This window comes from Manis pentadactyla, chromosome 17 (genome assembly GCF_030020395.1).
Source record: "Manis pentadactyla isolate mManPen7 chromosome 17, mManPen7.hap1, whole genome shotgun sequence".
NCBI lineage: Eukaryota > Metazoa > Chordata > Mammalia > Pholidota > Manidae > Manis > Manis pentadactyla.
The window spans coordinates 40,259,440-40,277,864 of NC_080035.1; positions in this window are offsets into that span (position 1 = coordinate 40,259,440).

Sequence of the window (18,425 nt, forward strand, 5' to 3'; positions counted from 1 at the left end):
ATTTTGGGTATCATCAGTGTATTTGAGTAAGTTGAGATGTATACTCTAAACTTTACCTCGAGTATCTTGGATATGTATCTCCAAGATTTTCTCCACTGTAAATACAGGCTAGCTGTGAATTTTTCACAGGCTTATTGTGTAGCCTATAATAAGTTATGAACACCATGGGCCAAGGTACTTCCAAAAAAAATAAACAAGAAAATGGTGCAAATTAAAGATGTTTATGGAGGAGTCATTGCCTTGATCCTTCATAAGCAAGGAATCAACCAAATAACCAAGAACCTAACTCAAGGGTCTTCTCTTTAGAAGGCTGCGCAGAGTGAGGGAAATATTCACTCACAAAAAGGCAAATAAAGATGCTTGGGGAAGGCATCAAATTTTTTGATACCCAGAGCTTTTATTGGTCCATTGCTCTATTACCTAGCGCAGTGCCATTAGCTAAATTCCGAGGAAGCAGTATTGTGTACACTTAAAATTTTAATGCACCAGGGCTCCAAGTCTACTAAACGAACTGGAACCAGTTCTGTCTCGGAGACAGGTCAGTAATTTGAGAAAGGCCAGATGAAGTTCTGAGTGAAATACTGGTCACAGAGCAGGGGGATGAAACAGACTATGGCCCACATCCAGACAGGCTTGTTTGTTTTTAGTACCATCAATGAATTCAGGATGCATCTATGTCTGAATTGAGAATCAGCTGCCTCCTTTCCCAGCTAATAGTCTCTCAGTTGCTAAAGAAGTAATGGAAGTAATAAAGCAATTCTTCATTATTGGCTCAAGATCGAGTGAATGGTATAAAATGACTGTGGGTGCTCAGCCTAATCGTACTAGCACGCGGGTTGTGCCTTTGCTACCATGAGCTGCCTCCTCTGGGCTCCACGGCCCCAGCAACCTGCATGCTTTCTGAGAATGGTTTCTGAGGCCGTCGTTTTCTTTCCTGAGTCCCTCTCCTCTGGAGTGAAACATAGAACACAGACAGCATCCATCTCCTCCTGTGGGGTTGTTCGGTATCCTGATTACTGCTCACCCCTAGTTCTCACCCTGCTCCCATATCCCAAAGTCACTTGAATGTGTCTATTCCTCTCATTTCTAGTGATTTTCCTTTAACACTGATCAGTGGAAAGAGCCTGGGCTGTAGAATAATTTCCAGCTGAAGTGGAATACCGTTTCTATCCCTTAGTGGCTGTGTAGCTTGGGTTAAGTCGTTTCTCCTTCTCTAGGTATAAGCAGACCTTTGGTAGGTGGGCTCTATCACTCCTATCCAAAAGGTGCTCCGTTGGTGATTGGTGCTGTCCTGTGTGGTGCCAATGGAGCAAATTTAGAAAGAAGACGGATATCGCCTCTGAGGGGAAATGATGAGTTGAGGTTTGGACTCGCTGGGCTTGAACAGGTGTGAACGTGGCAGCCAGGTGAGCCTGTCGTTGGTTTCAGTCCTACCAGAGGCTTAGTTGACGGTCTAAAGCTGAACACTCCCGGAGTGGTACAGACGTTACCTGAGCTTGTTTATGCTGAGTCTGTCACACCTTCTGTGGCTCCTTGCTTCCTTCAGGCTCAAGTCCAAATGTGTATGAAGTTTAACGCTATCTTTGTGCCCCTCCTCCTCTCTCCAGGTGTGAAGATGCTCTATGTACGTAGGGTTTGACATGGCCTCTGCCTTGCTAGAGGTTACAGAGTAAAGTAACCAGAGTTTATGCACAGCCCAGAGATTAAATGTCTTTAGGAATCAAAGCACCTGAGGAGTCACGTAATCCTTAATTTAGAAGTGGAGTAAAATGGCTTATTATCTCCTTAAAACAATGATCTACCTATCCTTTGAACTCAATATCTTTGGGGAAGAATTCTCTGTGGGTTGTGTACGTAGATCATTGCTTATAATCCTCCCAGGTACAATGCTTTTTCTGGTGTCTAAATTAAATCTCTTGCTATAATAGAAGCTTTCTCCCCTCTATACTCAATGAAATGAGAAGTCTGCTTAAATAACATTCCTTAAACATATGTTTATACTATTTGAAATAGTCTTTTTCAATCTTTAATCTTCAAATGTTTCTTTTTCTCTGAAGCCTCTATCAAAAATCAAGTTCTATTTTATTAAAAGTAGATATCACTTTTTATAGGTAAGAAAAAAAAAGGTATGAAAACAGCTTTGTTTAAATAACAGAGTAGTCACATTCTGCTATGCCAGTACTGTTCTGGGGGAGATTTGTGACCTATATAGAGCCAATATTTCTTGTCTGGGTAGAACCTTGTGGCCATTGTCTGTCTATTTCAGTCCTGACTGTCCATAAAATGCTAAATTTCCACATTTGTCTTTTCTTAATCTAACTTTCACACATTTCAAGAAAGCATTCGTCACCTTTACCTTAAAATTTTGATCTTTGCATCCTTCATATGTTGGCATAAATGACATATGGGTTCTACAATAATCTTATTATGATTATCTGTATTATTTAAAACCAAATTATTTCTAAATCCATTCTTTAATCTTTAAGAACAGGCTGAAGAATGAAAAGAAATCTTATCTGAGAGAGATCATTTTGATTTCCTCCACTAAAAATGGAAACTTTAATGATTTGTCTAGGTCATTTAGGAGTGTGTAGTGTGTGTGTGTGCACGCACATGTGAGTGTGGGTGTGTCTCCTAATTCTAGTTGGCATTACAGTAGTCTTTATTTGCTCTTTTAAAATACTGATCCTGATTTTATTTTGAACTCCTTGCATTCACAATACACCCATCAATATGTTTGACCTGCTTTAGTATTTCAGACAAATTCTTTACCCTGACAGAAATCAATAATGAAATGTGGTTTAGTTAAGGCTTCCATTAGGCCTGGTTTTCTCAGATATAATATGTGATATAGCAGTAAACATCTTGCTTTTGCTTCTGTGGTACTTCTGGGAGCTGAACAGTCTGCCCTCAGGCAAATGTATCCCAAGCCAAGGGGGGATGCGCCCTCATATTCTGTTAATTGATTGAAAGGGCAAATGATCTATAGGAAAGTTGCATCATTAACTTAATTGAGGGCAAAGCCTAATTAGAGGGGAAATGGAGTAGACAGAGCCAGAGACACAGCAGGCCTTCATCTGTGATGTCAACAAACAGACCTTGTAACTGGAACCAGACAGAGACTGCAGGCCTTCATTTACATCTTCAGTTTCAATGTGAAAACATGCACTGTGTGTGTGTGTGTGTGTGTGTGTGTGTGTGTGTTTGGCCAGGAGAAAAGCAAAAGTTTACATGCTTAGAAATCAGTTCCTCCCAGGTAGAGCTGCCTAGTGGGAATAGATATATTTTAAACAAGTTAACTGAATTGTATGTATTTAAGAGGATAATCTGGAACACATTTGAACCTTAATTTGGGTGGAGGGGACAATCCTATTTTCATTTATAGAGCGGCCTTAGACGTCAATTAAGCAAATATGAAGAACTTCTTTTCCAACTTGAATGTGGGCAGATTACAGCGGGGGTTTGTTTGGACCTGATTATATTACTTCAGATGCTGATTTGAACCCATTTTGACTGACATTATCTTATCCTATAATAAGTAGCCTTCCTGAAATAGGTAAAAAATTATATTGCTCTACAAAGGATGAGAGACATTGATCCCACTTCAATGCAAGTTGAAAGGGTAGATTTCCATCTCCCCCCGGATTGTGTAACTGAACTGCTTTCTAGGCCTCCTGTCTCCTGGTGTTTTTAGAATCAGAAGCTGCTGTATCATAAGTAGCAATGTTAAGTTTGGGATACTTCTTAAGTGTTTTAAATTGGGGGTTCAAATCTGAACTGAGGTGGTGATGGTCAGAACTTGTGCTTTCCATTCTCTCAGAAATCTTTCCCCATCCAATTTGCTATTGAGTGTACCTTTCTCTGACTGTAGCAATACAAACACAGTCTTTCACAAGAAATGCCACTTAGGAGAAATAAAGAATGCAAGCAGACATGTTTTGGCTGGAGCACTAGCTCTTAAACTGCATGGGTGTTATTTCTCAATTCACCTGCAGTCCTTGACTGCAAAAACTGGACCCCATTTTGTATTTCTCATGTATATACAGATTTCTATATTTAAATAAGAAAATCACAGTAATGTTAATAAACAGACTGGATGGCTAATAAAATATTTTAGTTAAGAAAGGAAAGTCCTGTGTTAATTAAAACTTTACTTAGCTGAGCATACCAGCGAGGTACTGTATTTGAGCAATAAAATGAGACCTTTTGTATATAAAGAAAAATCCTAATGATACTGGGCAAGAAACTAGTAACAGTTTGCCCCTGTAGGAACTTAAAATTGTATTGAAACATTGTCTTAGAAATCTGGATCTATGGTGATATTTTCTGACTTGGTTAGGAAATTCTCTTGTTCTTCTATCATTCATTTGTCTAAAAATACTTCTACTTTTCAAGTTTGATTTATGTTCAAACTGCAGAAGATTTTCAAATTGTCAAAACCATATCAAAGGAAAGGACTACCCACACTGGTTTTTCTTAGTGTTCATATGGTCATAAAAACAAATCTAATTGTAGCCACTAATCAGAAGAACCATGCATGCTTTATCTTCCAGAATTTTTTCTTTGTAAATGCTGAAATCACAAATCTCATCCAAAAAAATAACAAAGGAATCCGTAGCCTATGTTTGGATGGTTTCCCTCAACCATAGGCCTGAGGGCTGCTGGACTCAATTTAACAGCTGAATATTGCATTTTTGTTTAAATGCAGAGATAAACTCCTTTTCCTTTCAGATTGCATTTACTGATTGTTGTGAGGCAATGCAATGTATTTTGGAATAATAAAAAACATAATTTTTAGACCAACAATACAGCATATTAATTTCTCAAATTTAAATCTGAGAAATGATTGGCTTGTTATGTTTAGTAGTAATTAATGTTTTCACTACAGATTCATAAAAATGTTGACAGACTTTTAACATTTTTTTCATTGTGTCTTTGAAAGAGAAACTAGAGATCTGAGATGACAGTTCGGACCTGTGCTAGAGTGCTGATTTTGTATTGACTATGGTTTTCCATCATATGCATTTGCTTCTAGAGAAACATAGCTGAGGGCTTTCGCCACCTAATTAGGGCCTTGCAGAGTAATATGAAGTCTGGGTCTCCTTGCCGCTTAGATGCTAATGCTTGAGCTATAGTAGTAAACACTGGCTGGAACTGGACAATGAAAAATACAGGACAGGCCTTCCAAACCATAGTGGACTCAAAATCCTCCCAAAGTCTTAGGTTCCATAATTATAGAATCCAAACACCATTACCAGCACCATATAAAGAAAAATCCATAGCCTAAAGTTTTAAAAATTCATGTAATAATCCTAATAATTTGTCTACATAGTGTCAAAATATACATAATCAGTAACCTAGGATTAATAATTTGATTTTCTTCTAAATGCTTAATATTAAAGTAGTCATAATATTTATCCTCATATTGCGCCCCCAGTCTTGGATTTTAGAGGAAAGAGTTTGGGATTTTTTTATTAGGAAGGCCTGGATTTGAATCTGGATGCTGACACTCACTAGTCATGTGTTCTTCAGGCATTTCTGAAATTTTAAAAAATTCAGTGTACAGTTGAAATAATATGTACTTCATTGTCTAAATGTGAAAGTTAATGAAAATTAAATGAGAAAGGGGTGGGAGGAGGTGGGGGTCAGCAGTTTATTCTAAACACAAAGTATTCTCTCAAGAGTCTCGACCCTTGCTCCCATATTGCACTGAAGTGACTTCAATAGAAAGGGGAATAAACAGGTAGCGACAAAGGGAAGGTAGAGAGTGACTGTGGTCAATAGCAGATAAGAGATTTCAACAAATTCCAGGAAGATAGGGGCAGCTGCAAGCTGCTAACCAGAGGAACAAAGGGGAGGGGCCCACATTGCACAGCGCACCCATGGGGAGCCTGGTGGTAGCACAGGGGGCTCCCAGGTGCCCCATGGAGAGTGGGAGAGGGAGACAGGGTTAAGAGGGGGATTAAAAGAACTGCAAGCACCTACAGTTTGCTGCGCCTCCCCAGCCTCATTCCCTCAACCCTCCTGCAGGCAGAAAAACTGGAATTGCAGCTCCATATTACCTCCAGGCTAAACAGTGCAGGGCTTTATCAGGAGGGTGAGGGAGAGTGAACACACTTTCCCATTTCAAAGCTAAGATTTCCAATGTGGATGAGGAGGATAAAACTCTCCTGCTCTGGCCTTTGAGGGTCCAGCTGAGCTCTGACTTTCTGCCTGTGCACAGCACAGCCCAGTAGGAAAGTGAAGTCTGCCAGTGTTCACCATGCAATAAATATTACCAATTACTAATGCTATCTGCATTTCTTATGTGCCAAACTGACTCTGTTCCTTACGATTTTACAGCAAGTTTGTATTAATTCTTTTCTTCAAAACTGAAGTCAGAAAAACCCTTACTAGTTGTGCAATGGGGTTCCAAACCAGTTCTGAGAAACAAGGCTTTAAATTGTTAAATAAAACCTGCTTATAATTTGAATAAATTGATGCCATTTGGGTTAAAATTTGAATTCACCCCAATTATTTAAAATTTTATATTCATACTAACATGAGATACCATATATTTGTTTTATATTTATAGAATATACTTGTTAAATATTTTTTGAAGCTCAAAACAGCACTAATTTATTATTTTATGGTTCTGGAGTTTAGAAATTTGTAATGAATTTCACTGGGCCAAAAGCAGGATGTTGGCAAGGCCTCAATCCTCTGCAGGCTCCAGGACAGGGTCAATTTCCTTGCCTTTCCAGCTTCTCGAGGCCATCTGCGCTCCTTGACATGTGGCCCCTCTTTCCATTTGCAAAGTACATCTCTTCAACTTCTGCTCCCATTGTTCCGTCTCTTCTCTAATACTCATCCTCCCAGGTCCCTCTTTTTAATGGCTCTTTTGATTATACTGGGCCCAGGCAGATAATCCAGGATGGTCTCCTCAGCTCGAGATCCTTAATTTAATCACCTCTGCAAAATCCCCTTCACCATGTAAAGAAAACGTATTGGCAGATTTCAGGGATTAGGGTGTGAAAATCTTCGGGGAGCTTTTATTCTCTATCACACTGAAGTATAAAATTAATCTCAATAATAGTAACCTAAAGACAACAATCATCTTTGAAACCAATAAATTCAGTCAAAATGAATAAACCAAAGATACACATAAAACCAACCTTATTCTGCAACTCACACTAAGAAGAGAGAACACTGCTTGACATATAACTATTATGTTTGATTAGCATAGTGACTCAGGAGTTCATATTTTTAAAAAATACTTTACCTTCATGGATGCAATGTATTAATGAATATGTGGGAGTAGGAGGAGGATGGGGAAGTCAGGGAGAGAGGGAGTAAAGCATGGCTCATCTATCATTTTATATATCCAAATGACTCATGAAAGTCATCAAATGGAAACTTTGTTATCCGCTGAAGTAATTGAATTTGATAAATGCAATCCAAAGTTAAGGTCAAGAAAGCAAATTTGAATAGCATATAGTGGAAAGAGGAGCTTTCTATCCAAGTCCCATCTTTGATAAATGACCTTGAACAAGTAACCTAAACTAAGCTTTTTTTTCTGTTCCTTAACGTGGGGCAGTAATAGATGTCTTATAGATAGGTTTAAGGGGCTGATGTAATCCGGTCAGTCTCATGGAGAACAAATGAGTTATATATAATCTCTTCAATGTCTATCAATATATTAACCCTCAATATATTATATAAGCATCAAGTTTTTATCTCATAAATTGTCTACAGCAGACTACTCTCATTGAGGAGTCAATTAGCTGGAGAGTCATCTTTATTGTTTTTTATGGTATCATTGATTCACAACAGACATTTCTGAGGTTAATTCTAACCAGTCACTAAAATTAATGTAAAAGCCTGCTATCTGATTCAGACATATGTGCAACTTTGTTAATTTCTGTTTGTACTGGTTGCATTAAATTTTAGGGCTAAGTGATTTTAAATAGCTGAAAGACATGATCTTTGCTTCTATAAAGTGCTTTTCACCATTATTTCTAGGACTGCCTCTAATTCTCTAACTTACTCTAACACTCACTTCAATATAACAGAATAGATACTACATCTAATATAGTATGAAGTACACAGTTTCTACCTTTTTTCTCTTAAAATTTTGCAAAGGAGTATTATTCTTTCTGTATCTCATGATTGAAAATCACTTGGCCTTTACCATTTGTTTTGACCCTAGGATCTCAACTGGATATTCAGGAAAAATAAATCTACATGAAATTACAGAATCAGTACAAGTATCCATTTCTTAATGAAATGTGTGATAATTAAGGCTTATTGGAGACAAAGGTTCCAGTATTATCATCTAACACATAGAAAATTGGATGATATTTCAGAACTACTCAAATCATACCCAACATACAACATACTACCTACATGCACATTTCAAAGTGTACTGTAATTTGAAACAATGAAAAAAACATTTGTAAGTAGGGTTTGCAAATATTTCACAATATCTGAAATGTCTTCCCATTTCATAAACTTGTAGTTCTGGTAAGCAACCCATAAAGTTTGGTAAATCATCCTTATTGGAGGTGAAAAACTTGCACATGTTTTGCCCAGGTCCAAGGAGACTGATGAATCATCAAATCTGAAGGATATTTGTTTAGATCTTCATATACATATTTTAAAATTTTTCTTTTGTTACTCACTGGTAAGTATAGTCATTTAATGCTTTCTGTGCAGAAGGTAATTAATTCAAATATGAAGGTAGACTTTTCAATATTGAAAAAATAAGGCACTATAATTTTTTTGTTGAGGATTAATTAAAAGGTATTTAAGGAGGGAAATTATCTGAGAGGTTTTAATAAATTAAGAAACACGGCAGTTTTTCTAATGAATGGTCTGAGGACCACCAGCATCAGGTGGCCTTCAGGTACTTGTTAAAAATGTAGCTCTGTAGGCTGCCAAACCCACTAAATCAGATTATGGCGGGACTATCAGGAATTCCTGCTTTAGTAAGTAAATATGATTAACAAGTGCACTATAACTCGCAAACTATTCATTCAATGCCAAATATTTGTTGAGTACTCACTATGCACCAGGCACTAGAGCAGGCATAGCAAATGATGGCCCAAAGACCAAATCCCGTGTGCCACCTGTTTAAATGTGTCCTGTGAGCCAAGAATGGGTTTTGCATGTTTAACTGGCTTAAGAAATCAACAGAAGAATTATGACATATAATAATTATATGAAAGTCAACTTTTAGCGTCCATATATGAAGTTTTACTGGTGCCCAGCAAAACTCATTAATTTCCGTATTGTCTACATGTGTTCATGCTGCAATGACAAGTTGAGTAGTTGTGACAGTCTTTTAGTGGCGTACTCATTCACTTCACACTGCTACTAAGCACAGTACAAATACCTGATGGTAGTTATAACTCAACAGCATTTCAAGTGTTGTGTATTACTGTACTGTGGCATTTAATTCTTATTACCAGCATAAACCCATCATGTCAAAACAAAAATATTAAAGTGGACTTTGAATGCCATACTTTTAAGGCCCAGTTGGGTGTGAATTATTTTGTTATGAAATTAGATGGCAAAGCATTGTGTTTATTATGCAACAACCACATAGCTATGCTAAAAGAATACAATATACTTCAATATTACCAGACTAAGTACTCATCACAACATTTCCAGCTTGCAGGAGAGCAAAAGTCAGGAAAACTGAAAAAGTTAAAAGAAAAGAAAATATCTCATTTTAGCAGAATTTTTTCACAAAATAAACTATTAAAATGAGCTGCAGTTAAAAAAAGAGTTGTATTTGTCAGTCACTCAAGGAAACCTACTAATTGATGTGATATAATTAAATTTTCTTTGACAAAATAGCCAAAGAAATATGTCCAGAAAACACAAACATACTTAGGAATAGAAACCTGTTGATGAGAACACATGACCAAAGAATTGAGGACATTGAGGGTAGCCCAATTAAACAGCAATATCCAAGAAACTTATACTGCAATAGCCATTTTTCTTATTAAAGTATCACTGATATACAATCTTATGTTGGTTTCAAATAAGCAACACTGTGGTTCAACAGTTACCCATATTATTAAATCCTCACCCCCTCTAGTGCCGTCACTATCCATTACCATAGTAAGATGTTACAGAATCATTAACTGTATTCCCCATTCTGTACTACCATCCCTGTGACCAACTTATATTGTGACTGCGAATTATTGTGTCCCTTTATCACCTTCTCCCTCCTCACCCACCCACCCTAACTCCTCCCCCTTGGTAACCACCAGTCCTTTCTCAGTGTCTATGAGTCTACTGCTATTTTGTTCCTTCTTTTTTCCTTTGTTCTTATACTCTACAAATAAGTGAAATCATTTGATATTCATCTTTCTCTGCCTGGCTTATTTCACTGAACATAATACCCTCTAGTTCCATCCATGTTGTTGCAAATGGGAGGATTTCTTTTCTTTTTATGGCTGAATAATATTCCATTGTGGGTATGTGCCACATCTTTCTTTATCCATTCACCTACTGATGGACACTTAGGTTGCTTCCATATCTTGGCTATGAGATAGTCATTTTGACAAAAACTAACATTGTCTGAATCATAAGTATGTCCAACTACTTTATTCACTTCCTATTCTGTCAAAGTTAAAGGAGTAAGATCGCCATTCCTACACAAGTATAGAGTGGATATGTCTTCTGAACTCCAGCAACATTTTCCAAACATGACGTAAATGTGGAGGAAATTTCTGTATTTCAAAAGTCCATTTAAATGAGCAATTGAAGAGCTTTCTTCTATCTAACATTCAACTGGGAGTTAATAATCTACAATGTAATCATATGCAATGTCAACACAAGTATCATGACAAGCATCTAAAAGAATTTTATAAATCTCTTCCAATGATGAATATAATCAGTGAATATGCTCAGTCATTCTTTCATCTGTCCATTTATGTGTTGTGTTCTCATACTTATTAAAATGTTTGGAATATAGTTGGTTCTCAAGTACGTATCTTCTGAATCAAAGACAGGCCTTTGTAGGGAGCAAGATGCTGGGCTCAAAGGAACAATGATAACAAAATATTTAACAAGTGCCTTCTATGATTAAAAAAAAAATTTTTCACATTCAAAATCTGTTTCAAAGTTAGATGTTAATGAATACCTGTCTGTGTGAAAGGACATTTTCAAAGATGAAATATGTAAAATCTCAAACAAATTTTATGAATTAGCATTAACAGATGCTATTAACAGATAAATGTTTGTGATCAGTTTTGATGGTAGCTAATTTTGAACCTCAATTAAGGGAAATATCATTGCCCCCACCTCAGCCCAAGAATTGTATTCTTATTAGTAAACCAGAAATTATACCTTACTATTATTTTTAATTTTATCAGTAAAAATTTTATAGAAAATTTTACTCTCTAACTTAACATTTTTGATTTTGTCTCTTTGCTCACAAAATCTAAAATATTTACTCTCTGGCTCTTTACAAAAAAGTTTCTGACTTCTCTGAATCTGTACTTATTGTAATCTCTTTGGGGGAAAGGACTGGGCCCTAGACATTTTTACTTCTCCCTCAGTGTCCAAACCAAGTGTTGGTAATTCAATGAGTGGTAATGAATAATTATATAGAGCTTTGCAGTGAATTGAGAAGGGACTCTTGATTTTTATGATGATGATAATTATTATAATTTTGATATGTTATGAAGACACTGCTCTCCGATATTCTTTTGGAAATAAATTCAAGATAGATGATTACTTAAAGAAATTACAAGCAATTTCGAACAAATTAATAGAGAGATTCTGCAGAGAATCAATGGATACAAGGGACATGTGAATGGTAGATAGAATCTAATTTTGTTTGTTTTATAAAAAGGAAAATTATTTTTGTTAAACATAACTTTACAATTTAAGGAGCTTATTTTATGGTATATGTTTATATTTCTAATGGAAAATTATATTTTAAAAATCAAAATAATCAAATCACACCACTAGGAATCATGTCATTTCCATACATTGAATTCACATAATTGAGGAAGCACAATGAGGATATTTAAGTACTTACAAATTATCCCTTTTCTTTCTTATATTTATCTCTCTCCCTATTTTATAACAAGCTCTCCATCCATTCCTATTTCCACTGCCTTTTTTTTTTTCTCATTTTTTCTCTGGAACTTGTCTCTGAATTGTTGATTGAATCCAATAAATATTTATTAAATGTACAATGACCAAGTCAGAACTGGGTCACTGTTGGAGGAACAATTATCAAACTTGTCTCTTTTGCTCCATTAACTCAACTCTCTCCCATCCAACCCTCACACTCAAAATGATCTCTCTAAAATTCACAATAGATCTTGCCATTCCCTGGCACAATGACCTCTCCTAAATGCCTTCAGTTTAAAACCTTGAATCACTAACATGATATATAAAGACCCTTCATAATACGATTTAAGTCTACTTCAGCCTAATTTCCAACCACATGCTTCTACAGATTTCCCCTGTGCCTGTTCTCAGTGTTCCCAAAGCATCCAGAGGTCTCATCTTCTGAATATATTTCCCTCAGTCTATGCTTTCTGTCCCCAAATTCTGTGCTTGCCTGTAGCTCCTATCATACCAATGCATAAATATGTGTTTATTCATCCAGCTCTTCCACCAGGCCATAAGCTCCTAGAATGCATCCAGTCATTCTTTCATCCATCCATTTGTGTGTTGTGTTCTCATACTTTGTATAATATGTGGAATATAATTGGTTCTCAAGTACATATCTTCTGAATCAAAGCCAGGCCATTGTAGGAGGCAAAGTGCTGGGCTCAATGGTACAACTAAAAAAGTAACATTTACCAAGTGTCTTCTATAGTAGGAAAAAAAAAATTCACATTTTATTCACACAGCAAAACTATTATGTAGGTATCATTGTTCCCTTTTCATAAATTAAGAAACTGAGACTAAATTATGAACTCAAGGTCAAATAGCAACATAGTGTTACAGCAAGGTTCTGAGCCACGTCTATCAATTACACCTCCACACTCTACAAACCCACCTACTGGACTTTGACAAATCTGTTATTTTTCCTTGGTTTCTAACTTGCTGAATCTAGCTAATCTCATGAAATAATGCCTACCATGATGTTAATGGATTCATATGTTGACATTCATTATCATTTCCCAGAGAAAATATTTTAATCTCAATATTCTATTTTCAGCCAAACTAGGGAAATATTTAAGGGTTATTATGATCTTACCAAGGTTCAAGGATTTGGAAAGGAGGTTGCCTGGTTCAGTTAGTGGGATTCAGGTATGTGGCTTTACATAAAAATGAACTCTAAGAGCATTGGCATTATTATTTATACATAGTAATAGATATAATATATAACTATCAGGCACAGTATATAAACTACACAACTGGCCCCAGACACAGGATAGAGAAAGTAGCAGATCCTCAGAAATGTTTGCTAAAATCTCAGTGAAACCTATATTAATATACTACAGCAAAAAATTTATTTATTTGTAATATTAGAATCTGTTTCATTCTTCATTTATTGAGCACCATTATGCTAGATAATGTGGTAGATGTTTATTTAATTTTTACTGAAGTATAGTTGATATACAATTATATTGGTTTCAAGTATTCAACATGGTGGTTCATCAGTTACCCATATTATTAAATCCTCACGCCCACTAGTACAGTTACTATCTGTCATCATAGGAAGATGTACAGATTATTGGCTATAATCTCCATGCTGTACTACTATCCCCATGACCAACATACATTATGGTTGAGAATTTTTGTGCCCCTCACCATCCCCACCCAACCACCCCAACGCCTCGTCCATAGTAACCTTCAGTCACTCCTCAGTGTCTATCAGTCTATTGCTGTTTTGTTCATTCTGTTTTGCTTTGTTTTTATATTCCACAAATAAGTGAAGTCATATGGTATTTGTCTTTGTCTTATTTCACCGAGCATAATACCCTCTAGGTCCATCCATGTTGTTGCAAACATTGTTGTTCTTTTTTTGTTTTGAATAATATTCCATTATGCATATGAACCACTTCTTTATCCACTCATCTATTGATGGACACTATGGTTGCTTCTATATCTTCGCTATTATAAATAATGCAGCAACAAACACAGGGGTACATATATTTTTCCAAATCAGGGATGTTGTTTTCTTTGGGTAAATTCCTAGAAGTGGAATTACTGGGTCATATGATATTTCTATTTTAAGTTTTTTGAGGAACCTCCACATTGCTTTCCACAGTGGCTACACCTATTGACATTCCCACCAACACTGTAGGAGGGTTCCCATTTCTCCACATCCTCACCAACACTTGTTATTTCTTATCTTTTGGATAGTGGCCATTCTGACTGGTATGAGTGATAATCTCACTGTGGTTTTGATTTGCATTTCCCTGATGATTAGCAATGTGGAGCAACTTTTCATGTGCCTGTAGGCCATCTGTATTTCTTCTTGGAAAAATGTCTGTTGAGGTCCTCCATCCATCTTTTAATCTACTTATTTGTTTTTTTGGTGTTGAGATATATGAGATTTTTATATATTTTGGATGTTAACCCCTTATCAGATAAATCACTTATGAATATATTCTCCCATACTGTAGGTTGCCTATTTGTTCTGTTTATATTTTCCTTTGCTGTACAGAAGCTTTTTAATTTGATGCAGTCCCACTTTTCATTTTTTATTTTATCTCCTTTTCTGAAGAAGATGCATCCAAAACAAAAAAATTCTGATGCTTACATTCAAGAGATTTTTGCCCATGTTTTCTTCTAACAGTTTTATGGTTTCATGTCTTACATTTAGGTCTTTAATCCATTTCAAGTTTAATTTTATGTATGGAGTTAAACAGTAATACAGTTTCATTCTCTTGCATGTAGCTGTCCAGTTTCCCAACAGTACTTATTGAAGAGACTCTCTTATCCATACTGTACATTCATGGCTCCTTTATTATATATTAATTGACCATATATGCATGGATTTATATCTGGGCTCTCTGTTCTGTTCCATTGATCTATGGATCTGTACTTATGCCAGTACCATAGCTTAAAGTCAGGGAATGTAATGCCCCCAGCTTTGTTCTTCTTTCTCAAGATAGCTTTGACTTTTCCATGTCTTTTATAGTTCCATATGAATTTTAGAATTATTTGTTCTAGTTCATTGAAAAATGTCACTGGTAATTTTTTTTTATTATTTTGGTATCATTAATCTACAATTACATGAAAACATTATGTTTACTAGGCTCCCCCCTTCACCAAGTCCCCCCCCCCGCAAACCCCATTACAGTCACTGTCCATCAGTGTAGTAAGATGCTGTAGAATCACTACTTGTCTTCTCTGTCTTGCACAGCTTTCCTCATGCCCCCCCCACATTATGCATGCTAATCTTAATGCCCTCTTTCTTTTTCCTCACCCTTATCCCTCCCTTCCCACCCATCCTCCCCAGTCTCTTTCCCTTTGGTAACTATTAGTCCATTCTTGGGTGCTGTGATTCTGCTGCTGTTTTGTTCCTTCAGTTTTTCTTTGTTCTTATACTCCACAGATGAGTGAAATCATTTGGTACTTATCTTTCTCCACCCAGCTTATTTCACTGAGCATAATACTCTCTAGCTCCATCCATGTTGTTGCAAATGGTAGGATTTGTTTTCTTCTTATGGCTGAATAATATTCCATTGTGTATATGTACCACATCTTCTTTATCCATTCATCTACTGATGGACACTTAGGTTGCTTCCATTTCTTGGCTATTGTAAATAATGCTGCAATAAACATAGGGGTGCATCTGTCTTTTGCAAACTGGAATGCCACTGGTATTTTGATAGGGATTGCATTGAATCTGTAAATTATTTTGGAGGATGGCCATTTTCACAATATTCATTCTTCCTATCCATGAGCATGGGAAGATTTCCATTTATTGATTTCTTCTTTAATTTCTCTGATCAGTGTCTTATAGTTTTCAAAATACTGGCCTTTGATCTCCTTGATTAGGTTTTTCCTAGGTATCTTACTGTTTTTGAAGCAGTTGTAAATAGAATTGTTTTCCTAATTTCTCTTTCTGCTAGTTTGTTTTTAGCATATAAGAACACAACAGACTTCTGTGTATTAATTTTGTATCCTTCAACTTTGCTGAATCCAGTTATTAGTTTTAATAGATTTTGTGGAGTCTACAGGGTTTCTATGTATGGTATCTTGACTTCTTCCTTACCAATTTGGGTGTCTTTTATCTCTTTGTCTTGTTTGATTGCATGGTTAGGACTTCCAGTACTATGTTGAATAAAAGTGGTTAGAGTGGACATCTTTTTCTTGTTCCCGATCTTAGAGTTTTTACCATTGAATAGATGTCAGCTGTGAGTTTGTCATGTATGGTCTTTATTATGTTGAGGTACATACCCTCTATACCCATTTTATTGAGAGTTTTTATCATGAAAGGATGTTGAATTTTGTCAAATGCTTTTTCATCATCTATTGAGGTGATCATATGGTTTTTATCCTTTTTGTTGTTGTTGTTAATGGGGTATATTCCATTGAGTGATTTGCAAATATTGTACCACCCTTGCATCTCTGGAATAAATCTCAATTGGTTGTGATGGATGACCCTTGTGATATATTTTTTAATTATGTTGAGGATTTTTGCATCTATGTTCATCAGGGTTATTGGGCCATAATTTTCATTTTTTGTAATGTCTTTGTCTGGTTTTGGCATTCGAATAATGTTGGCCTCATAGACGGAGAATGGAAGTATTCCCCCTTTTTTTCTTTTTGGGATACCTTAAGAAGGATAGACATTAGCTCTTCTTTAAATGTTTGGTAGAATTCAGCTGTGAGACATCTGGTTCTGGATTTTTATTTGTTGGAAGTAATTTGATTACCAGTTCAATTTCATTACTGGTAATTGGTCTGTTCAGATTTTCTGTTTCTTCTTGGGTCAGTCTTAGAAGGCTTTTCTTTTCCAGGAATGTGTCCATTCCTTCTAGGTTGTCTAACTTATTGGCATACTATTTTTCATGGAATTCCCTAATAATTCTTTGGATTTCTGTGGTGTCAGTTGTGTTTATTCCTTTTTTGTTTCTGATTTTGTTTATTGGTGTCCTCTGTAATTTTTTCTTGATAATGATGGCTATGGTGGTTGTCTATTTTATTTATCTTCTCGAAGAACCAGCTCTTGGTTTCACTGATTTTTTTCTATTGTTTTATTCTTCTCTCTTTTATTTATTTCTGCTCTGATCTTATTATGTCCTTCCTTCTATTAACTCTTGGTCTCACTTGTTCTTTTTCTAGTTTCTCTAATCGTGAGTTTGAACTGTTTATTTGAGGTTATTCTTGTTTCTGGAAGTAGGCCTGTATTGCTATGCTCTTCCCTCTTAGAACCACTTTTGCTGTGTCCCAGAAATTTTGGACTGTTGTGTTTTTGTTTTCATTTGTCCCCATGTATTGTTTGATTTCCACTTTTATTTCCCCATTGTTCCATTGATTATTTAGAAGAATGTTGTTTAGCCCTGTGCATTTGTGAGGTTTTTGCTTTCTTAATGTAGTTTATTTCTATTTTCATACTACTGTGGCCTGAGAAGTAGCTTGATACAGTTTCAATCTTATTGGATTTATTAAGGCTCTTTTTGTGGCCTAGTTTATGATCTATTCTGAAGAATGTTCCATGTACACTTGAGAAAAATTTGTATCCTTCTATTTTTGGATGGAATGTTCCATAGATATCTGTTAGTGCACCTGATCTATTGTGTTGTTTAGTGCCATTGTTTCCTTCTTTATTTTCTGTCTGGATGATCTGTCCACTGCTGTAAGTGGTGTGTTCAGGTCCCCTAACATGATTGAGTTACAGTCTAATTCTCCTTTTAGTTCCATTAGTACTTGTTTTACATATTTAGGTGGTCCTATATTGGGTGCATTAATATTTACAACTGTTATATCCTCTTGTCAGACTGATCCTTTTATCATTATATAATGTTGTTCTTTGTCTCTTGTTGTTTTCTTTGATTGAAGTCTATTTTGTCTGCTATAAGTATTGCTACTCCTGTTTTTTTCTTCCTATTGTTTGCATGAAATATCTTTTTCCTTCTCTTCACTTTCAGTCCATGTATGTCTTTAGGTCTGAAATGAGTCTCTTGTAGGCAGCATATAGATAGGTCTTGTTTCTGTATCCATTGTGGCACCCTATGTCTTCTGATTGGTGCACTTAGTCCATTTGTATTTAAGGTAGTTATTGATAGGTGTGTACTTATTGCCATTTTATTAATTGCTTTCTGGTTGTTTTTGTAGTTCCTCTCTGTTCCTTTCTTCCTCTCTTATACTCTTTTCATGTTATTTGATGGTTTTCTCTGTGTTGTTATTGGTTTTCTGTTTTTTAATTTTTTGTGTATCTAGTATATGCTTTAGGTTTGTGGTTGCCGTAAGGTTCATGGACAATTTCCTAACTATACAACAGTCTATAT